The sequence below is a fragment of the Eptesicus fuscus genome, chromosome 2 (assembly GCF_027574615.1).
Source record: "Eptesicus fuscus isolate TK198812 chromosome 2, DD_ASM_mEF_20220401, whole genome shotgun sequence".
Taxonomy (NCBI): Eukaryota; Metazoa; Chordata; class Mammalia; order Chiroptera; family Vespertilionidae; genus Eptesicus; species Eptesicus fuscus.
The window spans coordinates 21,747,441-21,760,637 of record NC_072474.1 but is presented as its reverse complement, the minus strand read 5'-3'; the positions used below and the strand labels follow the sequence as shown (position 1 = coordinate 21,760,637).

General features: G+C 39.1%; 1 pseudogene; it reads right to left on the bottom strand.

Annotated features, from left to right (window-relative positions):
- Positions 1-1,387: 1,387 nt before the first annotated feature.
- Positions 1,388-1,544, bottom strand: LOC114234227 (small nucleolar RNA SNORA57; annotated as a pseudogene).
- Between the last annotated feature and the right edge of the window lie 11,653 nt (positions 1,545-13,197).

Genomic DNA, 13,197 nt, shown 5'->3' with positions numbered 1-13,197 from the left:
AACCAACAACAACAAAACACAGACAGTACAAGAGGCTGGTGGCTCAGTCTGGGCTTTTTCTTGAAGGCTGCGTGCTTACGTGAGAGGCCTCTGTCAGCAATGGCTGCTAGCCTCTGGTTATGGATTTGGGCCCAGTTAACCACAAGGAGCCCTTTGTGGCAGACTGGGCACTCTTCGAAGTTAAGGCCACAGTCTGACTAAGTGCTGTGTACCTGGCACACGGTATCTTTTGCAACATAACAAACCTGAAATCCCTCCTTAGTGGCTTAAAACAACAATTATTATTAACAAGAGGCCTGGTGCACAAAATTCATGCATGGGGGGGGGGGAGAGGGGATGTCCCTCAGCCCAGCTTGCACCCTCTCCAATCTGGGACCCCTCAAGGGATGTCCGACTGCCCATTTAGGCCCAATCCCATGGATCGGGCCTAAAATGGGCAGTTGAACATCCCTCTCACAATCCAGGACTGCTAGCTCCCAACTGCTCACCTGACTGCCTGCCTGATTGCTCCTAACCGCTTCTGCCTGCCAGCCTGATCATCCCCTAAGCACTCCCCTGCCAGTGTGATCAATGAATAACTGCTCCCCTGCTGGCCCGGTTGCCCTTAACTGCCCTCCCCTGACAGCCTGGTCACCCCTAACTGCCCTTCCCTGCCAGCCTGGTTGCCCCTAACTGTCCTCCCCTGTTGGCCTGGTCCCCCCAACTGCCCTCCTCTGCAGGCCTGGGTTCCCCCCAACTGCCCTCCCATGTAGGCCTGGTCCCCTGCAACTTCCCTCCCCTGCAGACCTGGTTCCCCCCAACTGCCCTCCCCTGCAAGGCCTGGGTCCCTCCCAACTGCCCTCCCCTGCTAGACTGATCACCTACAACTGCCCTCCCCTGCTGGCCATCTTGTGGTGGCCATCTGGTGTCCACATGGGGCAGCCATCTTTGACTACATGGGGGCAGCCATCTTGTGTGTTGGAGCGATGGTCAATTTGCATATTACTCTTTTATTAGATAGGATTCTTCTGCTTATGAGACAGCTAAAGGGTTTTAAAAAGCCTCACTAATATGATTGGCAATTTGTGCTGGCCCCTAGCTGGGAGCTTAGGGCTGTTGGTTGGGGGACTTGTTTCTTCTACTGAGCCTTTCCACATTGCTGCTTGAACTTCCTCACAGCATGGCAGCTGGATTTCAAGAAGGAATGTTCTAATTGCTGTAGATATATCTTAAGCCCCACCCTTGAAAGTTACACAGCTTCACTTCTGCATTCTTTTGGACAAAACAGATCATCAGACCAGACCAGATTCAAAGGATGGAAAAACAGACTCCATCAAATAATGAGAGGAATGATCAAGAATTTGTGGCCATCTTTAATTTTTAATCAGCTTAAACTTTATTTTGTTACCAATGTCCCAGTGCTTGAGGATAGAACTGGTAGACTAGAAACCATCAATACCAGAGACATGATACTGAGGGGGCCAGAGCCCTTTCCCTCTGCTTCTTTGCATTACGGGGAACAAGGCCACAGTCTGTCCCCCTGCCCCCCAGCCAAGAAGAAGAATATAAACTTGTTATTTTAGAGGCTACACTTGAATTTCAGACTTGTTTAACTTTATAGATTTTTAACAAAGTCTACAGTCAATTAAAAATTATCTCAGAATGCATTGCTTTTCTTCTGAACTTCCTTGTCCCAACTCCTTTATTATTTAGTATTTTAGTTCCATCTTACTTATAAAACTTGTGCCCAGCCAGTGTGGCTCACTTATTGAGCATTGACCCATGATCCAAGAGGTCACTGGTTCAATTCCCAGTAAGAACACATGCCTGAGTTGTGAGCTCAATCCCTAGTACAAGAGGCAGCTGATCAATGATGTTTCTCTCTCATCGAAGTTTCTCTCTCCCTCTCTCTCAAAAAATCAATAAAAACATATTTTTAAAAAACAAAAGCAAGCAAACAAACAAACAAAAAAACCACAAGCCAAAAAAACAAAAACTTTCCAAACTGTTTTCCAAAATGACTCTACCATTTTACATTTTCAAACAGCAATGTATAAGAACTGCAATTTCTCCACATCATTGCCAACACTTAGTATTGCTAATCTTTTTTATTTTAAGACATTCTAATGGGAGTGTAATAGTGTCTAATTCCTCTTAGGACTAATGATGTTGAGTATTTTTTCATATGTTTATTTCATATCTTTTCTCATTTTCTTATTGAAAAGTGGGTCTTCTTATTGAGTGTGAGTCTTTTCACATTTTAAATACAAGTCTTTTATCAGAAATATTTACAAATATTTTATTCCAGCCAATGGGTGTCTATTAAAAGGGAGATTTAAAAAAATATATAAAGTCCAATTTACCACTTTTTTCTTTGATGTATTATACTTTTGAAGTCATACTATGGAATTTCTGCCTAATTCAAAGTCACAAATATCTTCTTTTATGTTTCCTTTAGATATGTTATACATTAACATTTAGATTTATAATCCATTTTGAGTTGTTTTGTTTCTGCTATAACATAAGGGAAAATGTTCATCTTTTTACATAAGGGTAATAAATTGTCCCAGCACAATTTTTTGCAAACAATATTTCCCCATTGAATTACTTCAGTGCCTTCATAAAAAATCAATTCACTATACATGTATGGGTTTATTTCTGCATTTTCTAGTTGATGCCATTGATCTGTATTTCTTTTTTTATACTAATATTATACTGTCTTGATTCATTAGCTTTATGGTAAGTTTTGAAATCAGGTTGTGTAAGTCCTACACTTTGTTTTTGGTTTTACAAAGTAATTTTGACTGTTCCTTTTTATGTCACTCCAATCTGGCTGTGTCCCACAGCTTGTGAGATCCTTAATATGTTGATGCAAATCAGTTCATATGTACCAACTTGATATTCAATGAAATGAAGTGAAAATTTTGAGAAAAGAAGAAACCATCTTGAAAGAAATGTGTTCTTCACAATCCAAGTACTGAAGTCCAGGAATGGCCACAGTTGTCCATCTTTTAACATCTTACTTATTTTATTTTATTTTAAAAATATGTTTTTATTGATTTTTTAGAGAGAGAGAGGAAGAGAGAAAAACATCGATGAGAGAGAAACATAGATCAGCTGCCTCCCACATGCCCCCTCTACTGGGGATGAACTCCAAAACCTGGGCGTGTGTCCTGGCAGAGAATCTATACAGGCAGATGAACAAAATGAAAGTAAAATAATAGATTATTGTAGGCAGTGTTAATTGTTATGAAGCAAATCAAACAGGATATGGAGGACACTGCCATAAAAAGTGATAAGGACTGTGAAGAAAGTCCTCTTTGTGGAGGTGACAATTGAGCTGAGACCATCAGTGGGAAAATCATTTTAAGCAGAATAAATTGAAAACTCACAGATGGATTAACGAACTTATTAAACACAAGTTCTAGGAGTAGAAGGAACACTGAAGAGGCTGGAGGTTAAGATAAATTATTGTAAACACAGAGGTGGGGGAGGAGAGATCAAAGCCATTAAAGAAATAAAGCATGAGTTATCTATTACTGCTTTAAACCAATCGCTCACAGTTTACTGCCTTAAAACAACCACAATTCTTTGTGAGTGAGTGTGTGAGTGTGTGAGTGTGTGTGTGTGTGTGTGTGTGTGTGTGTGTGTGTGTGTGTGTGATTCTGTGGGTTGATTGGGTGGATTTCCTGCTAGTCTTGTCTGAGCTTATGTGGCTGCATTGAACTGGCAGGTTGACCAGGACAATTCTCAACTGGGATGGCTGGGATAATGGACCCTATCTCTACTCTGCCTTTCATCCTAGGATCCTTAATGGCATGGCACCATCAGGACAGTATTCCAGCTGCATTAAGGCCATGTAAGGTCTAGGGTCCAGAACTCACACAATATTTCTTTTATGACCTAGGGAAAACATCTCCTCTTGATAGAAGGAGCTACAAGATATTGCTGCTATGTTTTTCAGCCATTACTCTTTGTCCTCTGGTTATAATTACTTACATTTTCCCAACATGCAAAATATGCTCACTGTCTCCCTCAAAAATGTCATCCCATTATAGTATCAGACCCAGCATCAGAGTCCAGAATCTCATTACTTAATAAATCAGATCCAGAAGTGAATAAGGTCCCTCAGGTACAGATTGGTCAACAAAACTTAGTTTTCTCATATCACTCCTCTCCTTCAAATCCTTCAATGTTTTCCATTGCCTTGAAAATGAAATCCAAACTTCCTACAATGTCCTATGTGACGCCCAACTCTCATCTTATCTCTCTGCCCTACACTCATGCTGCAGACGTACTGCCAGAGTCTCCTCACACAGGGCCTTTGCCACACCCTGCTCTCTGTCTGGGCGCTGTGCCCCAGTTCTTTCTGTGACTTCTCAGCATCCCTGTCTCAGCTCAAATGTCAGAGAGGCCAACCCCGGTCCTCCTTTCTCCACTCCCAGTCTTACTGTATTCAATTTCCTTTTCTTTATATTATGACTACCTGAAATTAGTATTTCTGAGTTTTTTATTGTCTGTTTTTCCTCCTGCTACCACAAGAATACAAATTTGAGAAACACATATGCCTTATCTCCTTTATTAAGCACTGTCTACCCCACACTAAAAGCACATCTGGATCAAGGATAAGTATTCCACAATGCACTATGGAAGCAACATTGCTATGTTATTAATGGAATTAAATTTGAGATTACCCTGACCTTTTCCATAATAATTACCTGAAAAGGTCTTCTCAACACAACCCTGCATGCATATACACTTTGTTTCTCAACTTTCTTGAGATGCAATTCACATATTATACAATTGACATATTTAAACTGTACAATTCAGTGTTTTTCAGTCTATTTACAGAATTAGGCAACCATCACCACATTTTCATCACACACACACAAATACCCTAAACCCATTAACAGTCACTAGTTATTCTTCCCCCTCTTTCCCTATACAACTACTAATCAACTGTCTGTTTCTATAGATTTGCCTTTTCTGGGCATTTCATACAAATGGGTTTATACATAAGTTTTTTGTGACTGGCTTCTTTCACATAGCATGATGTCTTCAAGTTCATCCATGCCATGGCTTGTATCAGTACTTTATTTATTTTAATTGCTACATAATATTCCATTGTGTGCTTATACCATATTTTGGTAATCCAATAATCAGTTGATGAACATTTGGGTTGTTTCCAATGTTGGTTATTATGAATAGTACTACTATATGTATTTATAAGTTTCATGTGGATATGTTTTCATTTCCCTTGGGTATATACCTAAGAGCGGAATTATTAGTAACTCTATGTCTAACATTTTGAAGATATGCCATTCAGATTTTCTAAAGTTCCTGACCATTTTACATACCCACAGCAATGTATGAGAGTTTCAATTTCTCCACATTCTCTCTCTGTGTGTGTTTTTAATAGAGCCATACAAGTACATGTGAAGTGGTAGTTTATTGTGTCTTTGATTTGCATTTTCTTAATGACTAATGGTGTTGAATATCTTTCCATGATTTTATTAGCTATTTCTATATCTTCTCAGAGCAATTTCTATTCAGATTTTCTGCTCATTTTAATTGGGTTATTTGTCTTTTTAAGTATTGTAATGCATAACTCCCTATATATTAAAAATATAAGTTCCATATCAGATATATAATTTGCAAATACTTTCTCCCATTCTGTTGGTTGTCTTTTTTTTTTAATTGATTTCAGAGAGATGAAGGGAGAGGGAGAGAGATAGAAACATTACTGATCAGAGAGAATCATTGATCAGCTGCCACCTGCACTCCCCCTACTGAGGATCGAGTCCACAACCAGGGCATGTACCATCGCTAGGAATCAAACCTGCAACCTTGTGGCGGACACTTGATGCCCAACTAACTGAGCCACACTGGCCAGGGCCTTTTATATTCTTGCTGGTATAATTTGAAGCTCAAAATTCTTTAATTTTAATGAAGTTCATGTATATTTTTATTTTGAGATTTTATATTTATCACTAAAGATACACAAATAGCATTTGAATGGTCATTAAGTTTGTATCATATAATCAGCAATAAATAGTTGAGTTTACTTAGAATGAAAATTTTTATTAACAGTAAAAAATGTTTCAGGATAAATTTACTATCGAAAAAATACTTTTGAAACAGGTCCTATGTAACTATCTGGTATAGTCATTTTTCAGTTACCCTTCTGAGAATTCACTGAAGCAATTAAATTTCTCAGGTACATTATAGCTACTGAAGCACTACTGAATTTTTCTATACAGAATTAACTTCACCTTTGGTTTTACATTTATTCCTCAATTGAATTTATTGGGGTCACATTGGTTAACAAAATCATATAGGTTACAGGTGCACAATTCTATAATACATCATCTGTATATTGTATTGTGTGTTTACCACCCCAAATCAAATCTCCTTCCACCACCATTTATTCCCCCTGTACCCTCTTCCACCTCCCCTCACCCCTTTCCTTCGACAATCACCGTATTGTTGTCTCTGTCCATGAGTCTTCACAAAAGGGAACTTTCAGGTTGATTAAAATTTTCTCTTCATTAAAGAGGTTATAGGATTGTGATGTCCAATGGTGCAGCTGCTCCTGTCATGTATTCTGTTCCTTCTAAAAATCTGCAGATAGAAAAGAAAGAAAGCTTAGATTTACTCAGCTCATAATATGTGTCAGGTACTTTATAAGGCATTTTCCTATATGGTAAAATCATTCATAATACAGTCATTCAAGAGAAGATTGGCAGCCACAAAATATGGCCTCCTTTATTCTCTAATTCCTATAACATAAAATTGAATAATTCATTCACTTTGTTAAAGAAAATTGTACTAAACATTTCCTATGTGCCCAGTATTATACTAGATTTTACAATTGCAAATCTGATCGCTTTATCCTCTAGGGGGGTCATAGTTTGGGAGGAACAAAGAGCAAGATGTAAACAAATAGATATAATGAAGTGTTACTGGGAAACAGTATTTACAGAACACAGAGAGGGGAACAAAAGGCAATATCAGCAAATATTTAATTTCACTTCAATACAACAGCCTTGTAAATCATATATTTCCTCTCTCCTTTACAAATGAGAAATATAGGGCTCAAGAAAGTTAAGGAACTTTTATAATTTCTGTAATACAATAGAAATGCAAAAGAAAGTCCTCCTGATAATAAAACTGTGTTTCTTCTAGTCTGTCTGGTAGATTCCCACAGACTCCTTCTGCTTGCCCCGTCAATCAGGCTGATTACACAGTGGTAAGCAAAGGACAGACCTAGAAGCACGTTATTCTGTTAGCACATTAGCACATGGCCCTACATATATTTGATATATGGTCAATATTATTCTTTGGCTTCTTCACATCTAGTTTTACCCTAATATAATGCCAGACTACAATAGGTGTTAGGAAGATTTACTACCTCTAGAGAATCTTTTTTAAACAAAGCATTTTAGAGCCCTTATTTTTATTTTACAATGATAAGCCTTGTGGTAAATAGAATCATTGTCTACAAATCTTTATTTACTTCTCCTTGATGCCTTATGCATCTACAACCTTTGCCATTTATCTCTTCAATGCCAATTACTAAAGTGGGCAGGGCTCAATGCCCGATCCCACTGGCCATGAGCTTGCTTTGAATGATGGAATATGGGCAAAAGCAGCTATGTGCCCATTCAAAATGAGGCTGATGAGGCCATGCATGTTTTGGCATGAGTGTGGTGTTATTTTATGAGCATTTATGACTACTGTATGCAGAGGTTCCTCTGTAGCTGCTGCACTTGCAGCCTGAAGCCTGCAATAAGCACACCAAGAACAGACTAGAGCCCAACCTGCACTGAGAAGCCAAACCCAGCCCGGTCCAGCTGCACCGCACACATTCCACATATGCATGAGAAATAAAGACTTATGGTTAATGCCATGGAGGCTTGTCTGGTTGTTACTTACACCTCAATAGCCAAAGGAGGCAAGCTTCATTCTCTTGTTCATGGGGAATTTACAATATGACACTCCAGATTTATTTAACCAATTTGTAAGTCCACTGTGATGCATCAAACTTAACAGGTCAAAAATCAAACACTTTGTTTTCCCCTCTAAACCTATTTTGCCCTCAGTCTCCCCATCACAGTAAATGGCACCATGACCCAGCTAGAAATCCAGGAAGTCATCCTGGACAATTCCATGCCATTGCTCACCACATCCTATCCATCAGATTTTTTCCAAAGATTTTATGGGACTCATTTACTGCTCTCCTTGGTCCCCTACAGTCTGTACTCTGCAACCAGAACCATGTCTTTTCCTCATCAGAACAGAGTGAAAGGCAAACTACACACACACACACACACACACACACACACACACACACACACAGATTTGCTACCAATCAAAGACCAGTACAAGGCTAGAATAGTGATTTCAAAGAGAAATATAATTCAAACCACATATGTAATTTTAAATTTTCTAATAGTCACATTTAAAAAGATAAAAAGAAATAGATAAAATAATTTAATAATATATTTTATTTACCACAACATATCAAAAATATTATCATTTAAACAGGTAATAGGAGAAACCAAGATGGCGGCATAGGTAAACACCTGAAATTGCTACCTCACACAACCACTTCAAAACTACAACTAAAATACAAAATGGACATCATCCAGAACCACAGGCTGGCTGAGTGGAAATTCTACAACAGAAGGAAAGAGAAAAGCACACTGAGACTCAAAGGAGGTGCAGAAGTAAAGTGCAGAGGAACGGAAGCACATGCTTGTAAAGGGCTGGCAACTGAGTACGTGGCTGTCTTTTTCAATCGGGAGGGAGACACAAGCTCCCAACTGCTCTGAACTCCAGTTCTGGGTGAGACTCTGGGAACCCACACTCATACGGGGAGAAACTGGACTGTCTGGCTTCGGGTGGAACTTGAGGGCAGATTTCTCTGAGAGGTGCTTGCAGCGATTATTGAGGGACACTAAGAACCAAGGGCCTCTTAGGGCAGGGCTGAGGATCAGCCATAGCTGTTTGCTCCGCCCTGTTGATTCCCTGAGACCCCGCCCCACCAAAGCTGTGCGCAGAGGCTTTTGCATATGAATAGCCAGCCCTTTGCAATCTAAAATTACCTAACAAACTGCAACTGGGTCAGAGAGCACCAGAACTTCCAAAAGAAGGCCCAAGGCCCCACAGCAGCTTGCATTGCTTCACAGCTGGGCCTCATCTGGGCACCTCAAACTCCAAACAAAGAAGAGGAATCTGCAGATCTCTCCATAGCTCCTGCTGGGTAGCCTCAGGCAGAGGCTAAATTTGCACCTCTTTGGAGATCCAAGAGCCAGTGTACCCAGTGGTCAGAGTGGGACCATCCAGATTACAACTCCTCAGATCCATAGGGACACACTCAGGGGGCAGACTCAGTGAGCACCAAAGCCCCACTGAAGCAAGTCTTGCCCCATAATGGTGTCTCCAGCACAGAAGTTCTCCCATTGTAGACACAACTGATCTTCACAGCCAATTGGCCTGGAGGTCAATTCCTCCCAGTGATACCAACAACAATCAAGGCTTAAATACGACAAGACTATGCACACAGCCCACAAAGGGGTGCACCAATAGTGTCCACCTCAGGTAATTGGGCCCTATAGGATACCTAGGCCCTATAGGACACCTAGCACACTGGGCCCTATAGGACACCTAGCACACAAAACCACTCTATCAACTCAGGGAAGCAGCCAAATGCGGACACAAAGAAACAGGTCACAAATGACAGAAATGGAGGAAAGCAAACTACTGGATATAGAGTTCAAAACCAACAGTTATAAGGTTACTCAAGAATCTTCTAGAAACTGCCAAAAAATTTAGTAAGACCCTCGAGGATATGACAAAGGACCAACTAGAAATTAAGCATACACTGACTGAAATAAAGAATAATATACAGAGATCCAACAGCAGACTAGAGGATAGCAAGAATCAAGTCAAAGATTTGAAATACGAAGAAGCAAAAAACACCCAACCAGAAAAGCAAAAAGAAAAAAGAATCCAAAAATATGAAGATAGTGTAAGGAGCCTCTGGGACAACTTCAAGAGTACCAACATCAGAATTATGGGAGTGCCAGAAGAAGAGAGAGATCAAGATATTGAAAACCTATTTGAAGAAATAATGACAGAAAACTTCCCCCACCTGGTGAAAGAAATAGACTTACAAGTCCAGGAAGCGCAGAGAACCCCAAACAAGAGGAATCCAAAGAGGACCACACCAAGACACATCATAATTAAAATACCAAGAGCAAAAGACAAAGAGAGAATATTAAAAGCAGCAAGAGAAAAACAGTTACCTACAAGGGAGTACCCATATGATTGTCAGCTGATTTCTCAACAGAAACTATGCAGGTCAGACAGGAGTGGCAAGAAATATACAAAGTGATGAATAGCAAGAACCTACAACCAAGATTACTCTACCCAGCAAAGCTATCATTCAGAATTGAAGATCAGATAAAGAGCTTCACAGATAAGAAAAAGCTAAAGGAGTTCATCACCGCCAAACCAGTATTATATGAAATGCTGAAGGTATTCTTTAAGAAGAGGAAGAAGAATAAAAAGGTAAAGATAAAAACTATGAACAACAAATACATATCTATCAACAAGTGAATCTAAAAATCAAGTGAGTAAAAAATCTGGTGAATATAATAGAATCAGGTGAATATAATAGAATCAGGGGCATAGAAAGGGAGTGGACTGACAATTCTCAGGGGAAAGGGGTGCGGGGGTTGCGGGAAGAGACTGGGCAAAAATCATACATCTATGGATGAGGACAGTGGGAGGGGGTAAGGGCAGAGGGTGGGGTGGGAACTGGGTGGAGGGGAGCTATGGGGGGAAAAAAGAGGGACAACTGTAATAATCTGAACAATGAAGATTTATTTTTTAAAAATAAACAGGTAATAAGTATAAAAATTAGTAATGGGATAGTATACATTTTTTCATACTATCTTCAAAACTCAGTTTTTCTGTCACACAAAACATATCAGTTCAGACAAGCTACACTTCAAATGCTCAAAAGTCACATTACTAAAGTGGGATAACACAGATCTAGAATATATGAACACTTATAAAGCAATAAGAAAAAGACAAACATATCAAAGGAAAAATGAGAAAAAGACATGAACATAAAAGTGAATCCATTCAGCTCTGACTGGTGTGGCTCAGTTAGTTGGAGCATCATCCCGTACACTGAAAGGTGTTGGGTTTGATTCCAGGGTAGGGCACATACCCAGGTTTTGGGCTCAATCCCCAGTTGGGGCACATTGGGGTGCATACAAGAAGCACTAATCAATGTTTCTTTCCCCCAACCATTCCTCCCTCAAAAAAAAAAAAAAAGTGAATGCATTCAGCCTTCTTTTTTTGTTCAGTGTTCATGAGCATAGTACATTTAAATTATTTGTTTTGAGACCAGACTGAGACACTGTGTGGGGGCAGTTGTCCTCTAAAAATGTTTTTAAATGGCTGCAAATCTTAATTATCCATAGTAATGATTTTATTTGTTATTTAGAGATTAAATAGGCTGACCCCATTAGTATTAAAGCTCTATTTTTATTTCTATCATATTTTAATGGTTTGTAATGTTCTTAAAATTCTTATTATTCAAGGTAATTTTTATTCTGATATCCAATTTATTCCTCGTCTAATAACAGAATATTCACTATCAACATGATACTTACCCAACTATTGATGGGTGAAAGGCAAGAAAACTCATGGAGATACACAAATTTACATATTTTCCTGAAGTCACAAAAAAAAAAACTAAACAACCAAGTTTAACTTTTAGTTCATTACAGACAGTATCTCTAACAAAAGAAATTTTCTTATCTCTTAAAAACATTCACCTTAAGTTCATTATGATTATACATACCTGAAAGTTCTGTCCTTTCAAAAGAACAATTAATGAAGCAATTCTACTAGACTGCCCATGAGAGTTCTAAAAAAGTTATCTGCTTTATAAATGCAACTATTAGACTGAGTTCTTTGGTCAGAGAATTTCTAACAAATCTCTTTAGAGAAATAAGAGAACAGGGAAATATTATTGAGCCCCACGAGTAAAAGTTTTAAAAGTCTGGAGTAAGAAAGTTACTCATTCTGAGGAAAGAGTAAGTTAAACATATGAGCCGTCCTAGGCTGCAGGTTCATTATTGCCAACAGAGAGGAAGTTCTTTGAGAGATCATGCTGAGCCCTGCCTCTCAAGTGTCCTATAACCCTGACTGTAAGATCTGGCATGGGTTTTATCAAGACATGGAGTAAAATAAATAAAAGTCATACCTGAGGATGTGGTAAAACAATAAAAACTATAGCAATATATTTAAAAACTAGCAGAGTAGGCCACCACGTTGGGAAATTCAATAAACGATTTATAGCACTAGGGGTGGAGGCCCAAATTCAACAACATAAACAGCCAAGGAAAGAGAAATGATACCAGAGACGAATAACGATGACCACACAACAAGCCTGTGAGTGATGGTAAAAGAGAGTAAACCACTGGGTCCAAGGCACCCACAAGTCCCCAGTAGGAGCATCGGAATGGATGCTGCAATGAAAACCGAGAGGGGGCTCCATCAGCCACTCCAAGGGTATAATGAAGTGTGACACCAGAAACAGGAGAGCTTGGGTGAACCACTCAGATTTTCTTGCCAAGGTAAGGGAAGTGGTGTGATTTGGAAGATCAGAGCATGCGCTATGCGGGAAGACAGGGAGACAAAGTTTGTTTTCCTTTTCTGGAGTCCCCATCTCATCTTGTAGTAGCCTATAAGGCTACTATTTACTCTGCACTTACTTCTTCTGAGTGTGGCAAAAGTTTTCAAAGTTTCAAAAGGTTACTTTTCCATCAGCATGTTTTAAAACCTACTGACCAATTTTATGGACTACTTATTTCAAGTGGTATGTGATTTATAATGTAAAAAATCCCAACCAGTCTAGTTTATGACCAGGAAGATGGTCCTACTGAGCTTTGGAATTGCCGTGTGTATTCTTTGAGCTATGGGCTATGATATATAGCTTAGGTGGTTCTAAGATATTGTATCAGAATTCAAAATTTGAACTGAAAGAAAAAAACAAGCATATTACTTTTAATGGGGTCTTTTAAAACAATATATCATCATTTTCATTTTTTATTTTTTAATCTTCCTCTAGGCAGTTAAAAAGTAAAATACTATTTCGGAAGATATACATTTAAACTACACTGTAGGGGCATGTAA